General features: G+C 40.1%; 1 protein-coding gene across 2 annotated transcripts in view; it reads right to left on the reverse strand.

The window, feature by feature from the left end:
• The window catches only part of LOC149195658 (uncharacterized), a 58,719-nt gene extending 45,703 nt beyond the window's left edge, over nt 1-13,016 (reverse strand). For both annotated transcript variants that reach the window (XM_089408668.1, XM_089408667.1), the window contains exon 1: nt 12,806-13,016. The gene's annotated coding sequence lies outside the window, so the exon portion shown is untranslated. The remainder of the gene's footprint in view (nt 1-12,805) is intronic.
• Nucleotides 13,017-13,442: the final 426 nt, after the last annotated feature.

Consider the following 13,442-nt stretch of genomic DNA (forward strand, 5'->3'; position numbering starts at 1 on the left):
AAGATTGTTTTGACTTGTTCTCCATCTTTATCTAGAAGATTCACCCACAATTAGATTAATACCCATTAATATTTTATTTTTTCTAAGTTTAGATTATAACCATCTACAAATCAGAGATAAAGAGTACAACAAAGAATGAAGTTGAAACCCAAAAGTGCTATCAACAATAAACGGAAGTGTGACTGTGCAAGTGAAGCATACTAGTAGTTAAATGTTTAACCATATTAGGTTATGCATTAAGACTCGAGTAATGCAAAAGAGATCATAACTAAGAGATAAGCATTGCCATGACATGCTCTGGATTTGCAGTGGAATGCTCTTCAACTTATTTGTTGAAAATGCCTCTTTAGTATGAGAGTGCAAGTGACGCATACCAGTAGTTAAATGTTTAACCATATTAGGTTATGCATTAAGAGTATTGCAAAAGAGATCATAACTAAGAGATAAGCACTGCCATGACATGCTCTAGATTTGCAGTGGAATGCTCTTCAACTTATTTGTTGAAAATGCCTCTTTTGTCATAGTTTGAATCCCGTATTAACTATTGGATGAAAGGCTAAAGGGCTCATGGAATTGATGGCCTTTGGTGGATTGAACTGCCATTCCCATTTGGTAGAAGATAATCACTACCTGTGTGACTAAGGCATACTCCCTTTAATCACTTTATTGAGTCAGATAATGCTGTTTGAATTTCTAAAAGATTAATTTTGAAAAATTTTGAAACTCTTTCAAGGATATAATTAGTAGAGGAATCACCACTAGATATCCATTGTGAAGAACCAACCTTCTCTTGATCATGGATTGGGGCATTGCATGAGGGGATCACAGCTCCAAGTGAGATGAGAACATGGTGTGAATATACAGCAAAGCAGACCTTACTGAGATGTCAAATCCAATAGTATTACCAAATGATGCTTACAAGTCTGCTCTTCAAATTTGCAAGAAAAGCAAACCCGTGTAAATATCAGGGCTGAGGAGTCAAATCCAATGGCATTACCAAATGATGCGTACAAGTTCATTGTAAAATTTGCAAGACATAGGACTTGCTAGTCTAGAAGTGTTGCTGACCAATCATTTTATACGCAGGCCTCTTATAGCCACAAGGCAACAACTCCTATGGCATCTGGGAAATCAAATTTTTCTAGGCATATGTGTACATAAGAGCATAAACTCCAATTGCATCAGGCAGATAAGACTAAGGATATTAGAAAAGGAGTGTCAACTTCACACTATACTTAGCCAAATACAATTGAGTATGAAATAGCTATGGAACAATGGCTTATAGATGAAAAATCAGAACGCTAATGGAAGGAACTAGAAGAATGTTAATGGCGGCTTCTAGAAGGAAAAGATGCAAGTCTTCAGAGTGGTTTGGAGGGCATTATGACATAAAGGATGGAACACCTTGGCATGGTTATAGAACCTAACCCCATTCAGAGACGTTTTTGCTGATATTGACCCATGTGAAGCCCTTACATCCACATGTGAAGGAAGAATTCAGATGCGACTTGCTTGGCTGGAGAAGAAGACAAGCCCTTGGGCAATCTTTGAAGGGAAACCTATTTTGAGGAGCAACCCTTTTGAAGGGTTTTTTGTTGTGGCTTGAGGGCATGTCTTCAATTGGAACCTCACATACGGATGGAGCATATTTTCAAAGGGCCTTTAAAACCTGGACATTGCCACTTCGAAATTTTTTTGGAGGATGGGCACTAATTGCTAAGGGCCCCTATACCTCATTTATGAAGAGGGGTCATTTTCGAGGGCATGTGCCCCTTGACTCTTGCACAAGTGACTTGAGAAGTCACTTTTATATAATTTAGATTAATTAATAGTAGAAAAGGGCCTTTTACTCCTCCATATGATAAAGGAGGGGCTTTAAGCTTAAGAAATTAATATTTTAATGATAATTTTAGGCAACAATGGTATGTTCTATGCTTTAGAGCAATTTTCCTTCAATTTCTTTATTAGCCCAATATTGATTTCCAGTTTAGCAATCACATCAACATGATAGTAAAATGCAGATAGAACATAAACATAAACAGTAGAAGACAAACCAAGATAAGAGGACACAAGTTGTGGCACCAGCCAGGGACAAACCCCAATGTTGGGAAACCCTTGATCAATTCTTTTTTTAGTCTTCAATAGTTCAGCAGAGAGAGATAGTACAATTTACAAATCTAATAATTTATAATAGCAACAAAAGAGCCCTAACCAGAAAAGTCAACGCTGGTCAACAGGGAAGATTTGACCCTCAGATTCAGTCAACTTCAGCCTCCAAATAGAAAGATGAAACAACCCTCAAAACAGTCTGAATTCAACCCAGTCAAAGTCTAGTCATACAGTGAAACAGTCAACTTGCAGTCAGCCATAACCACAGTGAACGCTAGTCAAATAGTCAACGAATTGCCTCGATTTCTATGCCCAGAAATGCGGCTTGCTAGGACATAATTCCTCTTCCCAAAATCGCAGCAAAACAGGTCAACGCTTGGTCAACGTAGAAACATAAAATGCCCTTCCTTTCCTTCGCACTTGTGGAGAGAGTTGCTGCCCAGAAATCCGTGCCCAACCAATGGGAGAGAGAGAAAAATGAATGTGAATGATGTCCAAATGAGAATGAGGCATCATGTATTTATAGGCTAACGTGGAGGATGAAAAGATGTGACTGTTGGTCTTCTAAGCCTACATGAGTTTGCTGGCTGACCTTAACAATTTCTCCATAACATAAATAAATTCATATCTTCATTTGTACATGTTAAAATCGGATAATCTTTAGATCAATCCTACACCTCTCAAAGAGAGGAATCCAAGAAAAATATTAGTTGTCATAAATAAGATGACCTATGTGGAGTTTGGCCCTAGTTGCCAATTTTAACACTCCCTCTCAACTAGGGAGAACTCCACCTGCTAATCCATCTGCCAATCTGTACTATCTCTTCCATCAATGCACTGCTCTGTTGAACTTTGAAGAAGAAGAAGTGATCGAGAATGTATTAGACCATTCTCTACTGACTTGAAGTCAATCCCAATCAAAAGAGAGTGTCTCATACCACTCTTACTGACCTGAAGTCAGTTCCAATCAAAAGAGTGTCTCATACCTCTTACTAACTCGAAGTCAGTTCCAATTGATCCCAGATTAATATCGAACATCCTAGCATAAGGAGTACGGTAGTACACGATGCGTCCATTAGTAGTTCTATGGTCCTTATCCTCATTTCCCTACTCATTGGCCAGATGAGAGGTACTTCCCATGAGTCCCAGACTGCATGGGTAGGATGTCTCAGTAGGAGAAGGATGAACCACTCGTCTTGCCTACATGTTGCCAAGGGGTATCACAGGGGAAGGCTGAACCACTCACTTTGTACACAACAAACCACTAGGGGAAGGTTGAACCACTCACCCTATGGTTGCTCATCGCTCCAAGAAGTACCCCAAGCCCCCTGGAGCTCCTAGAGCTCAATGTCCATCTCATACAGGACCCTCATAAGAGGGTCTCTCCACGACTCCAAGTTGTTATCGGAAAGCCAAGAATTTGACCTTTCCCAAGGGCTTTGTCATAATATCAATGACCCGCTCATCAGTCCCAATGTGATGGAGCCTTATTGCTCCTCGTTGTACCATATCTCGGATAAAGTGGTACTTGATATCTATATGCTTGGAGTGATCATGACACACGAGATTCTTTGATAATCGGATCCCACTCTGGTTGTTGCAAAGGATCACGGTGGTATCTAGCACATGTCCAAATAGCTCACTGAAAAGTTTCCTCAACCAGACAGCTTCATAGGAGGCCATACTAGCAGTTATGTATTCGGCCTTGGCAATGCTCAAGGCAACCAATTTCTGCTTCTTGCTCATCTAGGATATCGAAGCAAAACCCAAAGAAAAACAACATCCAAAAGTGCTCTTGCGATCCACCACACTACCAGCCCAATCAACATCAGAATAACCATGCAGCCTCACATTTCCGGCAGTGTATCTCAATCCATGAATTATTGTGCCCCGAAGATATCTCAGAAGATTCTTGGTGGCTATCCAATGTATATGATGAGGCTCAACCATGTATTGGCTTAATGTGTTAACTGCAAAACATATGTTTGGACGGGAGTTCACCAAGAACACCAGTGCTCCTATGAGTTGACGATACTTCGAAGCATTTCTCAGTTCAGGTCCAGCAACACTACCACATAACTTCTTAAATTTAAGTTCCATCAGAGTATTCACAAGCTTGCAGTCCACCACCCCAAATCTTTCCAATATCTTCACAACATATTTTCCTTGAGAGAGGAAAATTTCACGTGGCTTTTGCTAGACCTCCAACCCTAAGAAATAGTGCATCGGTCCTAGGTCCTTTCTCAAATTCAGAAGACAACTCCCTCTTACATTTGTGAATGAGAGGTTTGCACCCGTCAGAAAGAGGTCATCCACATAAAATACTAGAATGAGAGGTTGATCATTTTCAACCTTAAAGTAAAGGTTTAGATCGGCTTCACTTCTAGTGAATCCCAGCTTCATCAGATAGCTATTGATCCTCTCATACTAAGCTCGGGGTGCTTGCTTCAATCCATTGAGAGCTTTTTTGAACCTGCATACATGAGATTCCTGATCATGAACTTCAAACCAGTGTTGTTAAAATCGCGATAAAATCGCGATTTTTTCATCTTGCCGATCAAATCGCGATTTTTATACGAAAAAATCGCCTATTTTTTTTTTTGCCGATTTTTACTGAAAAAATCGCGCTTTTTTCAAAAAATCGCGATTTTTTCGAAAAAAGCGCGATTTTTAACGAAAAAATCGTGGGGGATCAGGACAGCATAGTTTTATAACTTTTTTTGGGTTTTTTCATGCAATGTTTTTTGAAAGAAACAAATAATTTTTGAGTGGGGTAGCTTAATGATCAAGTCTAGGCCCTAGTATGGATATGCTATTCATGGTAATGTTAAATTCTTAAAGTAAAAGTGACATTCTCCTTAATCTTCATTTTCATCCTTTTACTTAAATTTTTAACATTACCATGAAATGACTCAGGATGTTTGAGAGTGGTTCCAGCCTCATTGGATTTCATATGGAGAAAGTAGAATTTTAGATTTCATTTAAAATCCAGTAGACTTATCAGTTTTTCAGGATTTCAGGATTGGGAGATTGTAATGTTTCCAGGTGACACCACCTGCCCGGGCTACCCCTGCCACCAGTAGAGGACGTGGTCTACCTCCTATAGCTCCTACTTCTAGTTCTTCAACGTCTAGATCACATCAGACTCCACTGCCATTTCCACCTGCACGGGCACCAGCATCTACATCTAGAGGGAAAGGGAAAGCTGTGGCATTTTCTCGCAAGAGGGGCAGAGGAAATCAATAGGATTAGACTTTCATTTTATTGTATATGACATTATGACATGATGACATACATTATCATATTTTTTGTTGATATTTTGAGGCTGAGTTGGGACTTACTATTCAGGACATGATTCAATGTTATGTGTGATTTTAGCGCTAGAAATGATATTAAACATCTTATATATTAGTTTTTTTATCATATTTATGTGTCAATGTATTTATTTTATGTTGTAGATGGTTTAGATATTAAAAAAATTGAAAAAAAATGAAAAAAAATGAATATTTTTGTGCCAAACGATTTTTTCCCGCTTTTTTCCGATTTTTTTCCCGATTTTAACGATTTTTTCCGCTTTTTTCCCGGCGCCGATTAAATCCCGATCGCGATGTGTGCAACACTGCTTCAAACCCCTCGAGTTATTCCACATAGACTTTATCTTTGATTGAACCATGCAAGAAGGCGGTCTTGACATCCATTTGATGTAGGTTCCATCCTTGTGAGGCAACAAGGGCTATGATCAAGCGGATGGTGGGGTATCAGGCAACAGGTGCAAATATCTCATCATAATCTACACCTTCCTTTTGAGAGAAGCCTTGAGCAACAAAGCGAGCCTTGCACTTTTATGCACTTCCATCAGCTCCATGCTTGATTTTGTAGAGCCACTTAGAAGTGACAGTTGATTTGTCCTAGGGTCTAGGGACCACATCCCAGACATCATTCTTCATAATTGACTCGTATTCTTCATTCATAGCATCCTTCCATACTTGTTGCTTCACGGTTTTTTTCGAATGATGAAGACTCATTTTGAATGATAGTGCTCATGGCGGTCAAATATCCTTGGTACCTGTTCGGCTTCTTGCTTTCATGGAAAGTCCCCCTTGATGCAATGTGCCTCTCAGCATCTTCAAGAATCTCCCTAAGCCATGAGGGTATCCTCTTGGAGGAGGAAGGTTCATGAGGGAGTGGATCAATAGGATTCCATAGGTTCATCAACATCAGGCATTGTTTCGTCCTCTTTTTCACCTTGATTTCCTGTGTCAGCTTCTTTGTCCTTCCCTGGGATAGGAAGGTTGTTGATCTTCCTAAGGGCCATATCTTCATCGAAGGTGACATCATGAAATAGCTCAACTTCCTTTTGACTAGTCACATAAATTCTATATCCCTTAGAATTTTCACTATAGCCCACAAAGATTCCTTTCTTCCCAGATGCACCCAGTTTGCTTCTTTTCTCTTTCGGAACATGAAAATATATAGGGCTTCCAAAAATTCTAAAATGAGAGACATCAGGTTTCTTACCAATGAACATTTCTTTGGGAGTCTTAGGGTTCAATGCTTGATCAGGGCATCAGTTTTGAACATACACAGTGGTATTTGCAGCTTCACCCCATAGAAACATCGGAAGGCCTTGGTCATGAAGCATGGCACGAACAACTTCTACAATAGAGCGATTATTCCTTTTAGCCACACCATTCTGCTCAGGAGTGTATGGGTTAGTCTCCCTCTTAATGCCAACTTCTCTGCAATAATCTTAGAATTCATTGGATTCATACTCAATCCCATTATCAGTCCTCAAAATCTTGATTTTCTTCTCGAATTGGTTTTCGATCAAGGCTTTGAAGTGTTGGAACCAAGTGAACACTTCATCCTTCTTCTTCAAGAAGTAGATCCAGGTCTTGCGAGAATAATCATCCACAAAGGTGAGATAATATAAGTATCCTCTCAAAGAGTTTATGGGCATCATACTAGATATGTCGGAGTGGATCAATTGCAATATGTTTGCGGTCTTGCTATTACTTGAGGGGAATGGTCCCCTTGAAGTTTTCCTTTGGCACATCCTTCATGCTCTACTTTTAACTCAGGCATGCCTGTCATCATCTGTCTCACATTAGGTAGGGCCTTATAATGAAAATGGGCAAACCTCCAGTGCCATAGTTCAGATTGATGTGTCGCAAGACTGGCTCCCAATGGAATTCCTCCAACTTGATACAAAGTGTCAACCCTGAACCCAAGAGTAAAAACATCCTTGAAATTTCTTTTCCAAACACGTACCTTTCCATCGATAAAAGCCACCTTGAATCCTTTATCTTCCATTGCTTAAATGGACACTAGGTTCTTCTTGAGATCGGGTACATTTAGTACTTCTTGCAAATGAATAGTGTTACCTTGATTCAATTGAAGGGTAACATACCTTGCTCCCTTCACGGGATAGGTGGCATCGTCTCCAAGGATGATCTCCAAGTTTGTCTCCTTTTCTATCAGATTAGAGAGGGCTCCCTTGTGTCCGGTGAAGTGCCTTGAGGCACCACTATCAATCAACCAATTTCCCAAAGTGTCCGGAGGAGAGGCAGTGGAGAGGGTCGATATAAGATAGTACTCTTTTTGTTTATTGTTAAAAACATTGGATTCGTCATACCTGGAGTTCCTTGATGTCACACATTCGTTTTTCCTTTGCCATTGGACCTACCATTCCTTTGATCGTTGTTGTTGTTGTTGAAGTTGCCCCTGGAGTTGTTATGATAGTCATCATCTCGAGGTGTATCCCTTTTATTAGGACACTCCCTTGCATAGTGGCCAAACTTATTGCAAACAAAGCATCTTCCCTTCCTTCCATTTTTGAATCCCGGTCTTCCTTGACTTTGCTTCTTTGAACCTGCATTGTTCTTCCTCTTGGCATGAGTGGAGAATGCAATGGGGTTGCTTCTATTAGAAGGCATTTCTTGCTCCACCATTCTTGTTTCTTCTTGAATGCATCTCGACATCAATTCTTCAAACCTTGGAATTCGATCATTGTTGAGTATAGTGGTTCTAAATACATACCACTCAGGTGGGAGTCCTCCAAGGGTGGTGAGAGTAAGTTCCCTATCAGGGATGACTTCTCCAATTGAGAGTAGATCATTCTTGATCTCAGTAATGCTCAAGAAGTAGGATTGAATGTCCTCCTCCTTTCCCTTCTTGATATCCTTCAACTTATTCTTGAGAAACAGAACTTGATTAGCATTACTAACCTTGAACATGCCGACCAACCTATCGTAAATCTCCTTTGAGGTCTTCAATTCGGAGATATAAGCCATCAGATGCTTGTCAATGGAATCCCTGATAATCTTCTTGGCTTTGACTTCAACCTTATTGTACTTGGTCTTTGCAGTAGCCAGTTCATTTGAAGGAGGCTCAATGATTTTACCATGCACATAATCCATCACTTCTTTTTCTTCCGAGGTCAAATCAAGAGACATCTTCCATCCATGATAGTCAAATTTATCATGGAGCTTGTCTTCAGCCGAGAAGTAGGATGCGGAACCCATTCAACCTTTTTTCTTTGTCCAACTGTCTTTGGTGATTGCTCTTTCACTCTTGTTTGGGCTTTGTCTTCACCTCACCTCTGATACCATGTTAATTCTAGGCAACAATGGTATGTTCTATGCTTTAGAGCAATTTCACTTCAATTTCTTTACTAGCCCAATATCAATATCCAGTTTAGCAATCACATCAACAGGATAGTAGATAGAACATAAACATAAATAGTAGATGATAAGCCAAGACGAGAGGACACAAGGTGTGGCATCAGATAGGGACAAACTCCAATGTGGGGAAACCCTTGATCAATTCTTCTTTTAGTCTTCAATAGTTCAGTAGAGAGAGAGTACAATTTACAAATCTGATAATTTATAACAGCAACAAAAGAGCCCTAACTAGAAAAGTCAACGTTGATCAACAGGGCAGATTTGACCCTCAAAGATTTGGTCAACTTCAATCAACTTCAGCCTCCAAACAACAAGATGAAACATCCCTCAAAACAGTTTGAATTCAGCCCAGTCAAAGTCTAGTCAAATAGTCAACCTGCGGTCAGCACTAACCACAGTCAACACTGGTCAAACAATCAACGAATTGCCTCAATTTCTATGCCCATAAATGCAGCCTGCTAGGACAGAAATCCTCCACCCAAAATCGCAGTAAAACAGGTCAACACAGCCCAAAAACAACCTCTGTAAATTCGGTCAAACCTGGTCAACGCAAAAACAGAAAATGCCCTTCCTTTCCTTTGCACATGTGGAGAGAGTTGCTGCCCAAAAATCCGTACCCAACCAATGAGAGAGAGAGAAAGATGAATGTGAGTGATGTCCAAATGAGGATGAGGCATCATGTATTTATAGGCTAACATGAAGGATGAATAGGCATGACTGTTGGGCTTCTGAGCCTACATGAGTTCGCTGGCCGACCTTGACAATTTGTCAATAACATAAATAAATTCATATCTTCATTTGTACATGTCAGAATCGGATGATCTTTAGATCAATCCTACACCTCTCAGAGAGAGGAATCCAAGAAAAATATCAGTTGTCATAAATAAGATGACCCATGTGGAGTTTGGCCCTAGTTGCCAATTTTAACATTTAATGTAAAGAAAGCTCAACATTTCCTCTGTAAATGGAGATGCACTTCCTCTCATTTTCTCATGGATGGATTGGAGGAGAACTCCCTTAGCAAATTGACATAGCCAATTTCTGTAAATGGCTATGGATGGATGACTTGAGCAACATCTTGGAGAGGCCTTGTTGATGTGGATAGATCTCTTTTCACATATGATTATTGGTGAAGTTTGATGGATGCACGCTAAATTGAGTAAACGATCTTTTTTTTATCTTGTTTAAGTTAATGGGTAATGGTTATCAAGTAGTCATCAAAATAATTGTTGGTAATTTTATCTCATTATCTTCCTTGAACAAAATCATGAAGTTATCCATTTTGAGGTAACAACTAAGTGAAAGCTCCCTCTCCCTTATTGTTGAATATTGTAGGATGCATAGGTCAAACCTCTAAGGAACACAAGTAACATCTCCCATAGTCTTTAAACCAAAATCTTTTCCAATTTTGTGTCAAGTTTGTTGATCATGTAACTCCATATGCCACAAAAATATATTGGAATGCCAAGGACTTTTTCCATTTTAAAAACCCTCTAAATTGTTTTGTTGGACATTACAATTTATACCACAAAAATATATTGCATGCCAAGGACTTTTTCCATTTTAAAAATCCTTCATATTGTTTTATTGGACATTGCAATTTCTTGATTGTGTGTGTTTGCAGACATTTCTTGACATTATCTTGCTTTCTCTAAGCCTTCCAATCAGCCATTCAACCCTTCGAACTCAAATCTAGAAAATTGAAATTACCTTCAAAGCCCTAAAACCCTAGCAATCCTGTCTTAAGCCATCGGAGAGCCAACCAAAAGTGAGATGATGAGAGAACATATCTAGGACTTTACCTTCAGACATGTGAGATTTTGTTACACCTCAAACCAGCATAATTGAATTAGTGTGCAAACTAAGGCCCAATTGAAGAATTAGAAGAAATTATGTACGTAGGATGAGAGGTGAAGGGTGTCACTAGAGTGATGTTAAAGGCCAAAACCCACCCCAAAGCCTGCACATACATAAGGTTAGATAGTCTTTCCTAGCCTTCTAGGAGACCAAATTATTTAAACTCATTATATAACCTTACTATGGTAAGTTCTTGTCGAGCGTGCTATGATAAGTGATGGACAGAATCCATGATGCTTTTCGCTCCATTCAACACGGAGAGGTGATGGTTGAAGCAAAGAACCATATTTGGGAGCTAGAGAAGAACCTAAGTAACATGAAGCAACCAAACACAAAGTTGTAGATATTATGGAGCAGGTAGGGAAAATGTGTCATGTTTTAATAAATTTGTTGACATTGAAATACAAAACTGAGAAACCCACACCCTACAATGGCACAAAGTGCTTATTCCCCTTCCTAATTGTAGATGAAAACTAGTATGGTCAGAAGTAGGGTTCAAAATTTTGTTTTCTTTATCCATATCTATAAACTCTACTCAATTGTAGGCAAGTTTTGCTTATCCCTATAGATTTCAATTATGATGATTTATTCACATTGCACATTGCTTGTAAATTTACATAAACACACATGATATATGAAGCAAGCAAAGAGTTCAATAAAAAAACATGGAATCATAAACTTTTTTTTTTTTTTTTCTCGGTAAATCTATTCTATTCTATTATATACAGGAAAACATTACATTCACAGAGTCAGTTTGCCCAAGGCCAACTGTGGCTCTTTGGACCAGGATTTCTCAGTACAAAACCAGCCCTCGCAGGGGTAGCGCAACTAGACAGAACTACCCACATAGGGGCATTGTCACACGACAGTGCATCTAGACCAAACAAAATCATCCCACGCAGGGGCACCGGAGCAAAAAAGTACATCCCTCGCAGGGGCATCAAAAGACTTTCAGCGAATTCCCTTACAGGCCATACAAACATAGCAAGAGCAGACATAGACAGACATAAACCAAAAAGACATAGACATAGACATAAAACCAAAACAGGACCTGAGCAGTTATGGAGGAAGAGAGATTGATCTAGCGGAAGGCTATTCCTCCGGCTTCTCCTCGACCACCCTGCACCATCCATACTTCTCTCGTTCTTCTACAGTGGGGAAGGAGTCCCAATCTTCGACAATGTTCTCCTTGGAAGTCGACGCCTTCTGAGCCTGAGGGCGATTAGGAGCTTGCTCGGGTGCCCCCGCTGGTCTCTCCTCGTCGTCTTCCGAGCTTCCACCTGGGAGCTTCCCCTTACTGCGCGGACCTCTTTCACCGTCCTGAGTTTCCTCGAGGAATAGAACCGAAACGTGTGCATTAATGCGGGGTTTATCCATCGAGCTGCCGAAGGTGAAGATGGCGGAGCCGAAGGCAGGTAAAGGATCCGGATCAGAATTTGGGCTGCTCGCGTCCATGAATTGGCTTGCCTGGAGGGGAGTGGCCTCAGCACTTCTATGGCAGTGACAGCGGCAACAGTGGAGATGGGGCTCTGTGACTGGAGGACGAGAAGACCCTCCCCGAGCAGAACCTCGACGACTGAGCAATCTTTGTCGGGGTCTGACCATCTTTGCAGGAGCACCGGGGGCTTGGAGCAATGCTGAGACAGAGGACCTTCCCAGCTTGGAACGACACCCAGTAGAATTGAAGCGGCGCCCAACATACCTGGGACGACACCCAACAGACCAGAGACAGCAACCAACAGATTTTCCGGGTTTGAGACAACCCTCAACGACTTGGAAGCAGGTTTTAACAGCAAGAGCTGTAGCCTGGATGACAATACTGCATGCAGGAACCTGAACTTCGTGACCCAAGCACTGAGCGTGAACCTGCTCCAATCCATCACCCTTTTTAAAAACTTCAACATTCCCTCGAGACCTGTTCTCCATAACTGCGATTTGCAGTCCAACCAATTAACCGGACACTGCATTGAATAACCTCCGCTTTCACCTGTGCACTTATTCCTCGGCGGCGAGAAACGAATTGAATGCCAAGCTTATGCTCGAGGCAGCACATGGCTGGCATGTGGCTCCTCACTGCCACCCGTCCTTTCACCCGCATCCGGGGATGGAATCATAAACTTATTTAGCAGTAAACAAATAAATTCCTTAATACATACCTCCTTCACCTTTATCAATTACATCCATGGAATCTTCATTAGCCTTAAGATCTGCCTTACTTTCCCCACCCATTGAACTCAAAACAAAAACCATGAACAAAAGCAAGAAAATAACAAAAGAAAGCAAACACAAAAAACAAAACACCAAACCACAAATTAGCATGGCCATGCTATCAAATAGCAAAAAACAAAAAAACAATCATAGCTATAGAAAAACAAAAGCACAAGAAATAACAAAAGGTACAAACAACAATAGCTAGAATAAAAATAACAAAACAAAAATAACAAAACAAAACAAAAACAAAAATAATAAAAAAATATATATTAGGCAGGGACTCTCCTCTATAAGCGCAGAAAGTGTCCATGGTCAATCAAAGGCAGGCATCTTGCACACCAACAAAATTGGGAAGTATTAAATAGAGACCATAAAATCTTATAACAAATATTAAATACACACCATATATCTTATGTCATAAGAGATCACATGGATTTTACACCAAAAGAAAACTCAACTCTGCCTCTTCATTATAATGCAATGTTGCTCATGGATATTTCAATAGTTCATTAGTTATCCTCCCTGTTACTTTTTATGCATTGGGTTACACACATTATTTAAGTAAATGACAAATAATTTAAG

This window comes from Pinus tabuliformis, chromosome 2_2 (assembly GCF_031772625.1).
Source record: "Pinus tabuliformis cultivar Carrire ecotype Pingquan chromosome 2_2, CPIR1, whole genome shotgun sequence".
In the NCBI taxonomy this organism is placed as follows: Eukaryota; Viridiplantae; Streptophyta; class Pinopsida; order Pinales; family Pinaceae; genus Pinus; species Pinus tabuliformis.